Source organism: Leopardus geoffroyi, chromosome A1, assembly GCF_018350155.1.
Source record: "Leopardus geoffroyi isolate Oge1 chromosome A1, O.geoffroyi_Oge1_pat1.0, whole genome shotgun sequence".
Classification (NCBI taxonomy): Eukaryota; Metazoa; Chordata; class Mammalia; order Carnivora; family Felidae; genus Leopardus; species Leopardus geoffroyi.
Window position 1 is genome coordinate 6,789,567 of NC_059326.1, and position 16,585 is coordinate 6,806,151.

Genomic DNA, 16,585 nt, shown 5'->3' on the forward strand with positions numbered 1-16,585 from the left:
ACATTACTGAAAGAAAATAAAGGATGATAGTGAAGAGTGAAGCATTTTAATAGTAAGACTAGTTTGCAAGAACTTTCTCAGGAAAGCAAAGCGCGGATCAAGAAGCTGTACTTATAACTTGTGACTTTTCTTCTAGCTAACGGATTAAAGCCCCTGCTGTACCCATGCCCTAACGGGGTATAATTCGACAGCCATCTCAGGGAGCCGAAACCAAACACGCATGTAGTAGGTGACCTAACAGTTCCTCCAAGTTTGACCTGACGGATCCCCACCCGGGACCCACAGTGACAAGAACGCCGCGCGGGGCGGCACGGACGACCGCACAGCCAACAAGCAGCCAGTCTATGAAATGTGATGGCCCGCTCTGGAGCAGAGTCGGAATGATCGGAGCTAGGTTTACATACAAAAGCACGCCTAGTTCTCAAAAACATAATGTTACATATGAAAAAAAAGAAAAACTGAGCTTAACGCATACATAAAGACTAGCGCCCGGCCAGCGGGCTTAAGAATGGATGTTAAACGTCCTTGAGTGGGTGCTGAAGAGCACTGGGGCATTGCAACTGGGGGTGAAGGATAAAAAAGGGAAAAATCAAAACGAAACCCAACAGAAGGGCCCGGCACAGACCACGATCACGTGTCGTGGTCTCAGGAATACGACCGACTCAACTCTGTCCCTGAAAAAGAGGGGAGGTGGGGTGCCACTAGGGCCCTGTGTACTGGCACACGCCCCTCAATGGACTCCCAACGTAGCCGGAGAGGGAAAAATGACAGCAACGCTGAAAGCATGATACCTCTAGGTATGTGCACTTGAAAACTCCCAAGAAAACATCCCACCAGACAAAACCCATGCGACATCACTCACAAAACGCCTGCAGCCACTCTGCAAAGCTGCAGGAAAACCACACGCACACACTGCCTCCTCCGGGGCACGGACATGAAATTAACATCACCTCGGTGCTCAGAAGACCTTGCGGTTTCCTGACTGAGCTCCATCCCTGGACTTGCGAAGGCCAACCTTTGTTAGACAACACATCCTCAACTTCCTGATTGTAAGCACTGATTAGAGGGACTGGGTGGATTGGTGGTCAGATTCTACCAAAACAACACATTTCCTCTAATGTCCTCCAGCCATCCAGCGCTGGTACATAAACATGACGCTGCCTTCGTTTTTTTTTTTTTTAATTTGGGACTCGTTTTAGGCTTTACACAAAACCTTGACGGAATCGCTAGTTTACAAACACCCTTTACTTCCAATCTGGCTATGCCCTGTGTTTTGACATCAAATTCAACGATCACAGCAACTTCGAGATCCACTGAACAAATCTGTCTCCGTGGGAATGCTGCAAGCCCCGCCCTCCACCCCTGCCAGCTCAAGTACCAGGTCGAAGCTTCCTCGCGTATGTCGAAAACTATCAGTAACCCGGATGTTTACCACTTACCATACGAATTCAAAACAATGTTCGTTTAAATAAGTATAACCCCTCCCCCCCCCAAAAAAAAAGAAGAAAGGCTCTATGATCCAAAGTACAACCTCATCACATCTATTTATGTGGACAGTAAAATGTCAGTGCACCTAACTCCGGAAAGCGTTTCTGGCCCGTGGGAAGAACAGGATAACACGTGAACATTCTCTCTCCAATGTAATAGCAATCACATGCCACAGAGCACGTATTCTCACCAGTCCAGATGACCCATTCATCCCCCTACCCGTGACATATCTTGCATGCTCTGCTTAGAAATCCCTCTCCCCGTCCGCATCCTCAAGGTAGTTTGGCTACGGATCAACTTACTAGCTTCTTTGTGCCTCAGTTTCCTAACTGTAAAAGGAAAATGTCACCAACTACTCTATAGGGCGGCTACAAATTAACTGAATTGAAACCTTGGTGAAAACATCCGCAGTGCCTGCCACAGAAGCAGGTGTCCCATAAATGATGGCTGCCTTCTCCCCCTTCCCTTCAAATTCAAGGGGGGAAGAAAAGCTACTCTCATTAGCCAGTAATGATCACAAATATCTGCTCCAAGCAATAGCTAAGAAATAGCAAGAGAAGGAAACCAAAGGCACAAGAAAAAATGAGATAGCTATCATTAAAAAAAAACAACTTTGGCCAACCCCACAAAGCAGCGCAGAGGTATAGTCACTGTACTGTCCAAAAGTCTAACAACAAAGCAAAACCACAATCCAATCGGAAGTCTGGGAGAAAGATGCTAAGTGTGGGAAGGTGGAAACAGCCATTAACCATAGTCATTTAACCTTTCTGGGTTTAAGACGCTTCACTTGCAAGATAAAGGAGTTGGCCTCCACTGATTTTCAAAACCTCCAACTCCTCTACGTTGATCTGTTGCGTTTCCAAGTAATCCACTACCCAAATCAAGATTTTCACAGCTAAACATGTTTAGAAAATTAAAAGACAAGGTAATTTCTACAGTCTCTTCTAACTCAACATTCTAACACTACCGATCACTTTTATCAACCCTCCTGAGGACATGCACTAGATCAACACAAAACTCTAGGAAGTCCAAGCCAACCAATAAATGCCAAGCAACACAATTCAACAGGGAGAGATTACAGTGACAGATGGAGTCAGGGTAGCAGATCCAAATGGAAAGTACAAAGAGAGAACGGGATTTACTTTATGACAGTTCTAAATTAAAGCACAGCCTAGTAACATACACCTTACCATGACAAGGACGCTGTACAGCAGATTCTGTGAATGTGCAGGAGATACTCTTATGGCACGAATTCAAGATTTTCTCTGCGGAAATAATCAGAGTACAACTCTACTCTAACTCCATGCCAACTACAAAGGCAAAGAGTAGACGAAGCAATTCAGTTTCTGATGACTGGTTTTCAACACTAGAGTTAGACACAGCTGGGGAAAAACAGCCACCAAGCCAAAAGTTTGCTGCGTAATTTTTAGTATCTGTAGAAGAGTTCTCTGTGTCGTCACCCCTTGAAGATTTTGTTGGAAGTTGGCAAACCCTTTTGTGTCAAATAATGGTCAACAAGCACCCCAAGGTTTAAACTGAACCTAGAATAAGTCAATATCCAATAGCAACGGCTCTGAACAATTCTCTATCCCTACGCTTGAGAAATATGATCCTACTACAATTAACAGTGGTTTACTAAATCAGTGATGCTTTACCAGGACAAAAGAAAGAAATGGTGGCATGCTCAAGTAAGAATTTTTGCTCTAACGTTTTCATACGTATAGGTATCAGGATTCATCTGTTTTGTAGGAGAACATCACACACACACACACACACAGGAAGAAGACGTTCTTTTTGGAGTTTCTAGCTCCGTTTTTGTAACTTACACAAAAGGTTATTTTAGACTCAGTACCTACTAGTACAAAATTCATCATAAGGACGGAATTAGATATCCCTGACTCTCTGATGAAAACAACCAAAAGGTGGATGAATTTTACTATTAAAAGATAAGAATTTACTGAGCTGGTGAGAAAATAAGGAAGCTGCAGAGAACAAAAAACAAAATGATGGGGGAACCCTGGAGGCTAAGCCAATGCCAAAGAGAGATTTCACGCTGAGGGTTAACTGTCAACACGAGTGACCTTTACACGCTCTTCTGACAGCCGAATGAAACGGAGTGCAGGGAAACCGAAAACTTCGGGAGACAGAAAGGCCAACAGAAGACCTGAGCATGGGCACTGAGATCCCAAAAGGGCCGGATCGTCATGTCAGGGGGAGCAAGAAATAATCCTGTACCGCAGGAGGAGGCAGCAAGGAAATGCGCCCGGCATGTCCTTGGCACTGAGAGTGGAGGGCGTCTTCCAAAAACTCACAACCCCAAGCTGACTTATGAAAGATTGTAACCCAAATTCATGCCAGCTGTATGATCTTACAGCAAAACCACCTGAGCAGAAAATGTAATTCAGAGACCCTGAGATGACAGTGCCCTCTTCACCCTACGACCAGCAGAACGACCAAGTTCACCCTGGAAGATAAAGCCAATCCACCCCACAAAAAGTTCCCACAGATAACACTCCAAGAGACCTGAGTTCACAATCAAAACCCATACACATACCCAAAGCCACAGGAAAATAGAGTACTCTATGAATAAAAGCCAGCAGAAGCACAGACGGCAGAATGAGACTCTTAAGACATTTAATATCAGAACTATTTCCGACATGATACAGAACAAATGCATAACATGTGCCAAAAAGTAACACTGGCTTGATTTTAAGAACAAAGATGAGATTCTAAAGCCAAAGCAGATTTTTTTTTTAAAGAACCAAATAAAACTTTTAAATATAAAAATTATAATAATTGAAAGTAAAAACTTAATGGTGGGGAGCCTGGGTGGCTTAGTCGGTTAAGTGTCTGACTTTCAGCTCAGGTCATGATCTCACTGCTCCAGGGTTCAAGTCCCACGTTGGGCTCTGTGCTGACAGCTCAGAGCCTGAAGCCTGCTTCAGATTCTGTCTCAGTCTCTCTGCCCCTCCCCCACTTGTGCGCACTCTCTCTCTTCTTCTCTCTCAAATATAAATAAACATTAAAAAATTTTTTTTCAATTAAAAATGGTAACTAGAGGGACAGTAAAAAAACCAGAAGTTGGGGAGAAAGGGATGAAGAGGCAGAGCACAGATTTTTAGGGCAGTGACAATATTCCATGTAATACTACCATGATGAATATGTCATCATACATTTGTTCAGACCCACAGAATGTACCCCAAAAGTAAACAGTAACACAAACTATGGACTTTACCTGATTATGATGTTTCAACATAGTTCACTAATTATGACAAATGTACTACTCTGGTGGGGGGGGGAGGTGATGGTAATGAGGGAGGCTATGCTCACACTGGGGCAGGTCTATATGAGAAATCCATATATCATATGGGAAATCCAAAATCAATTTTGCTGTGAACTAAAACTGCTCTTAAAAACAAACAAACAAAAAGAAAGACAGAAAGACTTAATAATTAAATCAGAAAAAAAGAAAAACTCAACGGCTGTGCCAGAGAAACAAAGTTAATATTGGATAATATTTTTTTAGTCAAGATTCCTGCCAATATAAGGCCAATAATCCACACTTATTAAAAATAGGGAATGTTTTATGGAAAAATATCTCATGGAAGAATGGGTCCCTTGTCGAGCTGCTGTAAAGACCACAGCATACTATTTTTTTTTTTTTATTTTTTTTAAAGCATTTTTTTCCCAACGTTTTTATTTATTTTTGGGACAGAGAGAGACAGAGCATGAACGGGGGAGGGGCAGAGAGAGAGGGAGACACAGAATCGGAAGCAGGCTCCAGGCTCTGAGCCATCAGCCCAGAGCCTGACGCGGGGCTCGAACTCACGGACCGCGAGATCGTGACCTGGCTGAAGTCGGACGCTTAACCGACTGCGCCACCCAGGCGCCCCGACCACAGCATACTATTAATGACACTGACCCGGACCTGGCAAAGCTAGAGTCCTGGGTCTGGTCCGGGCCATGCCAGCAGCTAGCTGTAACAACTTGAGGCAAAATGCTTCTCTGTCTGGACCCCGGTCGTCTCAAGTGTAAGACCTTGATCCCTACAGCACCTCTCATCCCCACCCTCTGGCAACGTGTGGGAATCTGCTGGATCGTCCAATCTCATTAAGACGTTAAGGATACAATGTTGGATAGTCTGTGGAAGGTCAAACATTAAGTTCTGAAAAAAACTCAGGATGTATTTTCACATCCTCAGAAAGCCATCCGATCCGAGAATGTGCAGGCCATGGAGTAAGCACCTCCGTGAACCTGCCTACTGTGGATTCCTAGAAAGGTGAGCAATGCTTCTTTTTCATGCCAAAAAAAAAAAAAAAAAAAAAAAAACCATCCAAGTGAAAGAAAAGTTGAAGCAATATACACAGCTTTGATCTATCATTTTGAACACACCATCTGCAAACAGGAAAAAAAGAAAATAAGCCAGCCAGGGGAAGGCTGCTTCTGATGAAGTCTTTTTCACACGGTCATTTTTACATGGAGCACACGCCTCTCTGACTGCCCTCCATTCTGCCATTATGAGAAAGACGCAAGAGGACGCAATCCATGAGGAAGAAATAAAACACGGTAGCACAGTAAAAGGAGAAACATACTTATCAAGTACGCTAGCTTTTTTTTTTTTTTTTACTAGATAGTTGCAGTGAACTACTAGTTCCCAGACAAATTTGTTTAAAACAAGTATAATAAAATACAATGACATTTCCCCATTCTCATGTTTCAAATCCTATCTTAGAACCCAGTGTTTGCCATTCCAAGTGTAACACCGAAGGGTCACACCAGGTCAGTACCCAAAGGAGAACTGCCAAAACAGGCAGGAAAGGCTTCCCGAAAAGGAGACAATCGAGTGACCTTGGTAAACTAAGAAAAGTTCTGGAGCCACAGGAAGAACCCACGTGAGGGTACGAACACAACAGAGACAGAGTGAATCTGAGCCGTGAAAGGATGAACCCAAAGTACAGAAGATACACGAAGCAAGTAACGGAGAACAGGAAGGCTGGAAGCCCACATTTGCACTTCTGGATGACACTGGGTCCCTGAAACTGTATCAGACGACAAACATTTATATTAAAAAAAAAACAAAAAAAAAAAACAAGCCATTTCACACCCTAAGTGTCACGCATCATAAAAATCTTCTGAAAGCAGTAGACCTTCCTAAGAGGTGAAATTCACCAAGTATGGTATCTGCTTTCTACCCAGCCCTGAGTGGAAAGTTGTAGAACGGGACCGTCGAAGTGCCATTTAGTGAGAAGTGAGATGAGTTTGGTGGATCTACCATTTGCTTTTTCAGTAAACAGAAGACATGATGGCGTATATCGCCCTACTAAGGGTAAATAATGGTCTGTGAGACTTTTTCCAGGAATTAGGTATGCGTCTATTAGGTCTAACTGGGAAACTTATTTCTCATTGTGAGTTTAAACCAAGAGAGTTTTGATACAGAGGGTTACAAAAGATTTAAAAACGGTAAGAAAAAACCGCCAAGTCATAATCCAACTGGGGCGTGTACAGTGAACAATTAGCTTTTCATGATGACCTACAGGCAGAAAATTATTATTTTTTTTTTAATTTTTTTTTCAACGTTTATTTATTTTTGAGACAGAGAGAGACAGAGCATGAACGGGGGAGGGGCAGAGAGAGAGGGAGACACAGAATCGGAAACAGGCTCCAGGCTCTGAGCCATCAGCCCAGAGCCCGACGCGGGGCTCGAACTCCCGGACCGCGAGATCGTGACCTGGCTGAAGTCGGACGCCCAACTGACTGCGCCACCCAGGCGCCCCGAAAATTATTAAAAATAAATGTAAAGTTACAGAGAAGAAAACAGTATCAAACTATGCTAGTATGCAGTTCGTACTCCAGGACATCAGGACAGGAATGACCCCGAGAGCGGAGAATGGGGGACATTTCCCTCACGATGGCCCATCACGAGCAGACAGAACTAGAAGAGCCCAAGCCTTGAGCTTTTCTCCGCAGGTATTTCCATACAGCTGTACACGCTGGTGACACGAGAGCCTGGAGCCTGAGCAGACACTTCGACATTCCGGCCCCAGGCAGCGCGGGGGGCCGAGTGACCTGGCCTGGTTCTAATAGGAGTTCAACCGCAGCGTCACTGCCTCAAATCGCTCCGCCTCGCTTTTCTCATCAGCAAGGGGGGAGAGACCAGACTCACGGCATCGACTGCAAATCTAAAATGCTCTCATTCGAAGATTGTTAGCGGCAACACAGAATCACAACCAAAGTGTGAACTTTGGGCAAAATATTCCCAGTATTTTGAATTCGTGCTCCAATTTCCTAATCGGCAAAACAGGGCAAACACCCTTATTATGGCCTCTTTTTTAAAAAAGTGTCGATTTGGAACAATGTCTGCAACAGAAGGCACTAAACACACAGTTCCTTTACCCCTTCTTACCACCCCCCCCCCCCACCGCCCTTCAGATCAACCGCCCAAAAGACTGAAATTCCCAAAGTCACCGACAAGGGCGTTGGACATTCCACGCTGATGTGCAGCCATCCCAAGAACCTCTGCAGTGGCCTCCTCTGGTGCGACCTCTGCCATCAAAGTGAAAACGTAGCCCGCAGAAAAGGGCTCTCAACCCCGAGCCAGACTTCACAGCGGCACCGCGTCCTCGCAGGGTTATCGCAGGGCTGCAGGTGCCGTCTGGGAATCCGGGACCGGCACCGAGCAAAGCCACCCGTGGGAAGACAGCATATGGCGCAAATGGCACCCACAGAGGAGGGAGGTACGGTCTCCGACACGAAGGGGGAAGTCCGAACGCCCTGCTGCATCCCTGAACCACAACACAACCAGTTATCAAGCTCTGGAAATCACGCTCCTGAAGGGCCCCGGCCTCCGTTCCCATCACGGGCCTTCTGAGAGCCATCTGTGTAAGTTCCGTGGAGAAGGAGAAACCATCAAACTTTATTTCCAACGGCGTATGTGAACATCCCATCCTCCTCCCGTCTTCCATGCTACTCCAAACTTTCAACCCGATCAGGAAGACTTCTGGCAGGTTCTCAACAACACAACTCTTTTCAGGAGAAATTAAAGCAGCTTACTTCCTGCTTCAGCTGCAGCCACAGGAACACACGTGTGGTATGTTACCCACGTAAAATTCCCCATCCAGCAATTAAGGAAAATTCAATTCTACAATTAGTCGCTGGCCAAATCACGGCACATTTAAAATTACTCAGGACAGCACTCCCATAATCCTTTTCATCTAACGGTGATATACACACAAACACAGCATGTAAGAAACAAAAACTAAGTTACATACGTGAATCATTATAATTCAATGATGAATGACCAGACCAAAAACATCAGGCTGTGATTTGAATCTCCATATCCATTAGAACCTCAACGTTCCTATCAGACATGTTAAAAGCTACAATCTTCATATTATTTGCTCTAACACCTTCAGTGAAGAGTTATATATTCATGGGTAAATGTGTTATTTGTAGAGAATATTGATATGTAGAAAAGAAAAGAAGATTCAGAGTCACTTAAATCTCTTAACTCAGTCAAGGAACGAAAAAAGCACGAACATGACTCAGTGCCAACAACCATGTTTTTGATCCGTAAATATTCATGAGACGAGTTACTGAAAAATCTCTCATTAATTCATCTCTGTCAGGAAGTAATGGTGTATCACCACCATCGCCGGGCTTAGCAAGAATGGCTCTGCCAAGCCTTCACATTTAGCTTAACAATACCGAAAAGAAAATTCTCAAAATAGGACTGAACTCAGCATAATGGGATACGGTACTTAATGTGAGTGAGCACAATGAATTCTATAAATCCTACTCATCTCAATACCAAAAAACTTTATGAGAAATTTATCAGATACTCTCATGGATAGTTATACTTTTTTTTTTTTAAGTTTACTTATTTATTTTGAGAGAGAGAGAGAGAGAGAGAGAGAACACCCAAGCAGGCTCCACAATGTCAGCACAGAGCCCAACGTGGGGGCTTGAACCCACAAACCATGAGATCATGACTGAGCGCAAATCAGGAGTCAGATGCTCCACTGACTGAGCCACCCAGGCACCGCGACAGTTACACATTTAAAGCATAACCATATCTGAACTCCCTCACTGGCACCTTACCTACAACAAAAAAAGGTAAGATTTGGTTTTTACAGCAGCTTGTGGTGAAGGCAACGCACAGATTCACCTACTTTCGTGAACAAATAACCAGAAATGTATCATTATTTTAAGCTCTTTCTGCCATATCCGTTAGAGTTTTTACATCCTATTTTATCAGGTGGTAGAGTTTTTAGCACTATAAAAACAAGGAGTCCTGGACTGGTATTGGCCAACTTCATACACCGGACGTGAGTAACTGATTTGTAAGATCACGCTCGGTTTCTGTATGATAAAAGCATGTTCCACTTTCTTCCACCTGTAAAAATATGCACACTTCATCTTCTCAACTCCCGGGTCATAGGATAACGGCCTATTTGTGAAGTCCTTCACATCCTTGTGAAGAAAACCGCTACACAGATACAAGGTGCCGCGAAGTTGAAGTGAAATCACAATTCCTGAGTTACTCTGTCACTACAACAACAGAGTCCATACTCCAGATTCCAGAGGCGCACTGAACCTGCTCACCCGAATACAAAGTGAAGTTACCACCAAACTTCGTTTTGTCAAACAGAGAAAGGAACTGCAGCTGGACTACGTGCGGTCACGCCCAACGCGCAAGGACAGGTGGAGTGACGCCGTGGAACGCTGAAGCTCCTGGGTCGGTGCCACCACGAGCCCACTGAGCTGGAAACCTGTCAGAACCAACCATCTCAGAACACGGACACCAAGCAGGGGGGCAGCTGACGAAGGCAGAGAGAGCACGGCGCGTGCCTCGGCCCCCAGCCCGTCCCCCGGCCCTGCGGCGCTGGCGGGCGCAGGGCCCACGTGTGGGGCATGGGCTGGTACTGGGGGGCGGTTGGGGACCCTGCCCTCCTAACACTGGGGCTGTGCACCCCGTCATACTGGAGGCAGCCTGGGGCAACAGCACACATACTTGCATTTGCTTCCACCCTCTTGCACTGCGTGAACTTCCCTTTCTGGATTTTTTGGGTGGTGGGAGGGGTGACCGAGACATGTGGGTAAATTTCTGTCAGGTCACAAGGTGACACACAAGGTGATAATTAAGAGAAACTACAGTACCCGCGCACCACAAAGAATACAGATTTTGCAAAGTTGTTTTGGGAGAGTCACTGCACAAACAGATGACTACAGCCCTCAACAGCAACACTGGGAAAGAGGAGAATCTGATTTCTAGAGTCACCACAATGTAACATTCAAATGGCCCAGTTCCCATTTCAGAACATACAAAGAAACAGAAAACCACAGCACTGTGGGAGGAAAAAAAAAAAGAATTTGACAAAAACTACCCTGAGGAATGCTAGATGTTAAAATTACTAAGGTGTTAAATCATATCTTAAATATGCTCAAAGAACTAGAAGAAAGCAAGAGCATCTGTATGAATAAATAGGGAACATCAACAAAGAGACTGTAATAAACAGGAAACTGAACAGAACACCAGGAATTATTAAGTACAACAGCTGACGTAAGAAATTCAGTAGAGAGGGGCGCCTGGGTGGCTCAGGTCATGATCTCACAGCCTGTGAGTTCGAGCCCTGTGATGGGCTCTGGGCTGACAGCTCGGCGCCTGGAGCCTGCTTCGGATTCTGTGCCTCCCTCTCTCTCTGCCCCAACCCACTCGCATTCTGTCTCTGTCTTTCTCAAAAATAAACATTAAAAAAAATGTATTTTTTTTTTTAAAGAAATTCAGTAGAGGAGTACAATGGCAGATTTGAGCAGAAAGGAGAAAGTATCATCAAACTTGAAAATGAGGAAATTAAAATTATCCACGCCAAACAGCACAATGGAAAAACAATGTAGCAAAATGAGCTGAGGGACCTATGGGACACCATCAAAATAGCAACATCTGCATCAGTAGAATCCCCAATGAAGAGGGAACAAAAAGAAGCAAGCAGGAAAAAATGTGAAGAAATAATGGCCCCAATTTGATGAAATACCTGAATCTACATATCCAAGGATTTCAACGAATTCCAAGCAGGAAAACCTCAGAGGTTCTGACACATTATAGTCAAACTGTCAAAAGACAAAGACAGAATCTTGAAATTGGCAAGACAAAAACAACTCATCACATACAAAACATCCACAGTAAGATCAAGAGCTGATTTTTCATCAGAAATCTGTAGATGCGAGCAGGCACAGGGATAAAAAGTGTCGGGGCACCCAGGTGGCTCAGTCGGCTGAGCACCCAGGTGGCTCAGTCGGCTGAGCGCCCAACTTCGGCTCAGGTCATGATCTTGTGGTTTGTGAGTTCGAGCCCTGCGTCGGGCTCTGTGCCGACAGCTCGGAGCCTGGAGCCTGCTTCGGAGTCTGTGTCTCCCTCTCTCTCTGTCCCTCCCCTGCTCGCTTGCACACTCTCTAAGTAAACAAACATTAAATTTTTTTTAAAAAAGTGTCAAACAATTCTGTAACTGCAGAACTATCTTTCAGGAATGAACAAAGAGTCAGGACATTCCAAGACAGGCCTAGGAGGATTCACTGTTTTTTTATTTGGAGAGCGCAAGAGTTCGTGAGCAGGGCAGGGGCAGAGAAGGGGAAGGGCAGAATCCCCAGCAGGAGCAGGGCAAGGGCAGAGAAGGGGAAGGGCAGAATCCCCGGCTGGCTCCAACGCGGGGCGGGGCTTGAACTCAAACCGTAAGATGGTGACCGGAACCAAGATCAAGACTCAGATGCTTAACCCACGGGGCCACCTGGGCGTCCCACCCCACAAGACAGGCCTAATAAGGGGATTCATTACTAGCAGGCCCGCCTCCAAGAAAATGCTAAAAGGAATCCTTCAGACTAAGATGAAAAGACACTAGGCAACCACTCAAAGCCATGTAAAGAAACAAAGAAGACAAGTAAACACAACTGCCAGTATTACTGTTCTTTTGGCTTTTAACTCCCCTCTTTTTCATATAGGATTTAAAAGACACATCAAACAACAAGTATGAATCTGTGTTAATAGGAGCACAATGTATGGATGTCGTCTGTGACAACAATATAAAGGCGGAGACGAGGGATGTACAGATGCAGAAGGTTTGTATACTAACGAAACGGAGGTGGTACTATTCAAACTAAGTTGTTATAAATTTGAGATGCTAATTGTAACACTCAAGAAAACTGCTAAGAAAATAACTTGAAAAATATACAGAAAAGGGAATCAAAATGGTACATTACAGGAATCAAGTAAATAACAAAAAGGCAATAACGGAAGGATTAAACAAGGACAAAGCTAAAATACACAAACAAATAGAGTAAAACCTTGGATTGCGAGCAACTTGTTCTGTGAGTGTTCCACAAGAGGAGCAAACATTTCTAATCAATTTTAACTTGATAAACGAGCGACGTCTTGCAATACGAGTAGTACATGACGCCGAATGTCACGTGATCACAACTGCACCAATGGTTCTTCTCTTTCTTGCTGTGGGATTGTGGGTGATCACTGCCCGTGCTTGGAGGCTCGGTCTCAGGCCGTGGTGCTTGGCAGAAATCAGTGATTTTTCAGAACATCGGAAGGTGCCCACAACTGGCACTAGAGTATTTTTTGTCCCTTCAAAGCACCTATGGACGGCCCTCTGCTTTTCCAGACAAGAGAAAGCTTAGGGATGCTTTGCTTCACTCTAGGTCAGGCTGCCTGCAGATGTAGACCCTTTTCTCTGCTGCCTTATTGCCAGTTACATTAAATACAGTACATAACAAGAGCTTATGAATACTGTACTGTACTCAACATCCATGCGAGCATATACAACAGCCCCATGCAGAAAAAGATTCCAGTGAGCCAACAGATAGCAAGCAGTGATTCCATTAGTGATAGTTGTCCTACACAATAACCCTCCTCTCGTCTCCCTCATACCAGCCATGAAGGTTTTCAAAGGTAAATTCAAGTTAATTTATTTTTGTTTATATTTTGTATTTTCTTTATTATTTTGTATTATATTACAGTATTGTAATCATTTTTATATGAATGTTTTTAGGTTGTGGAACGAATTAGCTGAGTTTCCATTATTTATGGGGAAATTCACTTTGACAGACAAGTGTTTGGATTACAAGCATGTGTCGGGCACGAGTGATGCTTGCAAACCGAGGTTTTACTACCTTCTACCAAGGCAGAAGTCCTTCCTTATTAACAATTACTTTCAATGTAAATGGCTTCAACTCTCTAACTGGTAGAGATTTGCTGAACACACTTAAAAAACATGATCCAAGTATACGATGACTACAAGACTCATTTTAGATTAAACAACAACAACAACAAAACAACAAGCAATTGAAAGTTAAGGAATGTAAAAAGATATTCTGAGGAAACTGTAATTAAGAGAGGGCTGGAGGGGAAGCTATTAATTTCAGACAAGATAGATTTTTAAGTCGATAAAAGTTCTATGTATAACTGAAACCAATGTAACATTGTATGTAAAATATACCCCCCCAAATCTTATAAAAATACTGTATTATAGACTTGAAAGATCTAAAAAAGCAGACCTTAAATGTTATCGTGCGACGCACACACAGCAATTATGTGAGGAAATGGAGATGTTAATCAACCTTAAAGTGGGTAATTATCTTGCAACACACATATGTATCAAATCACCACCTTAAACTTGCATATGTTATATGTCAATAATACCTCAGTAAAACAGGGGGGGGGTGGTGGTAGATATGAGACATTATATATTAATAAAAGGTTTAATCCATCAAGACAATATAACAATTATAAACATAATACGCACCAACCTACAAAACCTCAAACTATATCAATAAAAAATTGAAAAAAGATGGTTGCGTAGGAGAATCCTGACCTCACCTCCTCCCACAGACGCAACAAATCTACAGCTACCTATGCAACAACGGGGAGGGGGCGATGTGCTAAAAATCAGTTAAACATATCCTCCACGACAAAGTCACGTCAACAAGGGAAAGAGAGGAAGAGACACTATCTTGCCAAAAACCCCACCCCTGGTGCGATGACCCACAATCAGGAGTCAAGAGGAACCTCAATCCCTTCAAGCACCTGAACCCTTGGGACCTGCACCAGAGAGACAAACCCCCAACACATCTGGCTTCGAAAACCAATGGGACTTACATCGAGGACAAACAGGGCTGTAGGAAACAAAGATTCTGCTCTTGGGGGGCTCGTGTGCAGACTCATTCATCCAGAACCCAGGGCAAAAGCAGCAGACTGAAATACACCTAGCCCATATGATGATCCATTTGCAGGCCAGAAAGGAGCGGCATGTATATTCAAAGTGCTGAAAGGAAAAAACTTCCAACCAAGAACTCTATCCAGCAAGGTTATCATTCAGAACTCCAGGAGAGGTAAGAGTTTTCCAGACACGCAATAGCTAAAGGAATCTGTCACTACTAAATGACCCTGACAAGAAATGTTAACTTCATAGGAACAAGAACACCTAGGAAAGTAAAAATCCTACTGGTAAAGTAGTAAAAGCACATACATACATAGTAAAAGTAGTGAAATAATCACTTTATAAAGCTAGTATGAAGGTTAAATGACAGAAGTAGTAAACATAAAACTTCCATAATTAGTTAAATGATACGCAAAATAAAAAGATGCAAAACGTGACATTAAAAATATAAAACATAGGGGAGGAGGAGTAAAAATGCAGAGCTTTAGAATGCATCCAAACTTAACTTCCCATTACCTTTATAATAGACTTCTATATATAGGCTCTTAAAAGTGAGCCTTATATAAAACTAAAGTAAAAACCTACAGCAGATACACAAAAGATAATGGGAAAATAAGTATAACACTATAGAAGGTCATCAAATCAAGGGAAGAAAGCAAGAGAAGTAGAAAGGAACAGAGGAAGTACAAAACACACACACACAAAAACAATTTACAAAAATGGCAAGAAGTACACACCTGTCAGTAATTACTTTAAATGTAAATGGCCTCAAATCTCCAACCAAAAGACAGTGACTGGAAGAATAAAAACTCAAGAGCCATCTATGTGCTGCCTACAAGAAACTCACGTCGAGGGGCGCCTGGGTGGCGCAGTCGGTTGAGCGTCCGATTTCAGCCAGGTCACGATCTCGCGGTCCATGAGTTCGAGCCCCGCGTCAGGCTCTGGGCTGATGGCTCAGAGCCTGGAGCCTGTTTCCGATTCTGTGTCTCCCTCTCTCTCTGCCCCTCCCCCATTCATGCTCTGTCTCTCTCTGTCCCAAAAATAAACAAACATTGAAAAAAAAAATTAAAAAAAAAAAAAAAAAAACTCACGTCGGATGTAAGACACATACAGTCAAAGTGAAAGGATGAATATATATACCATGTAAAATACCACGCAAATAGAATCCAAAAGACAGGTAGGGTAGTTATATCAGACAAAATAGACTTTAACACAAAGGTCGTAATAAAAGATAAAGATGGATATCACATAATAATAAAGAAGTCAATCCAACAAGAAGGTACAACATTTGTAAATAAATATTTATGCACCCAACATAGGAGTACATAAATATACAAAGCGAATATCAACAGACCTAATGGGAGAAACTGACAGCAATAGTGAAGGCCTTTAATATCCCACTTAAATCAATTGATAACCCAGACCAAAAAATCAGAAAAGAAACAACAGCCTTAAAAAACACATTAAACTAGATGAACTTAATAAACATATGCAGAACATTCCATCCAAAGCAAAATAGGTATTTTTCAAGTGCACATGGAACATTCTCCAAAACAGATCCTATGTTAGGCCACAAAACAAGTCTTAATAATAATGTAAGAAAACTGAAACCATATCAAGTGTCTTTCCTGACTACAATATGACTAGAAATCACTTACAAGAAAAAAACAGAAACAAAAATCACAAATATGTGGAAATCAAACAGCACGTTACTGAACACCCGGTGGGTGTTCAAAAGGGGAAATCAAAAAATATAGTTCAACAAATTAAAATGGAAACACAACACACCAATATCTACGGGATGCAGCAAAAGCAGTTCTAAGAGGGAAGACTACAGCAATACAGGTCTACCTCAAGAAACAAGAAAAATCTCAAATAAGCAA

General features: G+C 43.1%; 1 protein-coding gene across 2 annotated transcripts in view; it reads right to left on the reverse strand.

The window, feature by feature from the left end:
• Positions 1–16,585, reverse strand: part of USP12 (ubiquitin specific peptidase 12) — a 104,841-nt gene that overhangs the window by 47,774 nt on the left and 40,482 nt on the right. The gene's annotated exons all lie outside the window — the stretch shown is intronic.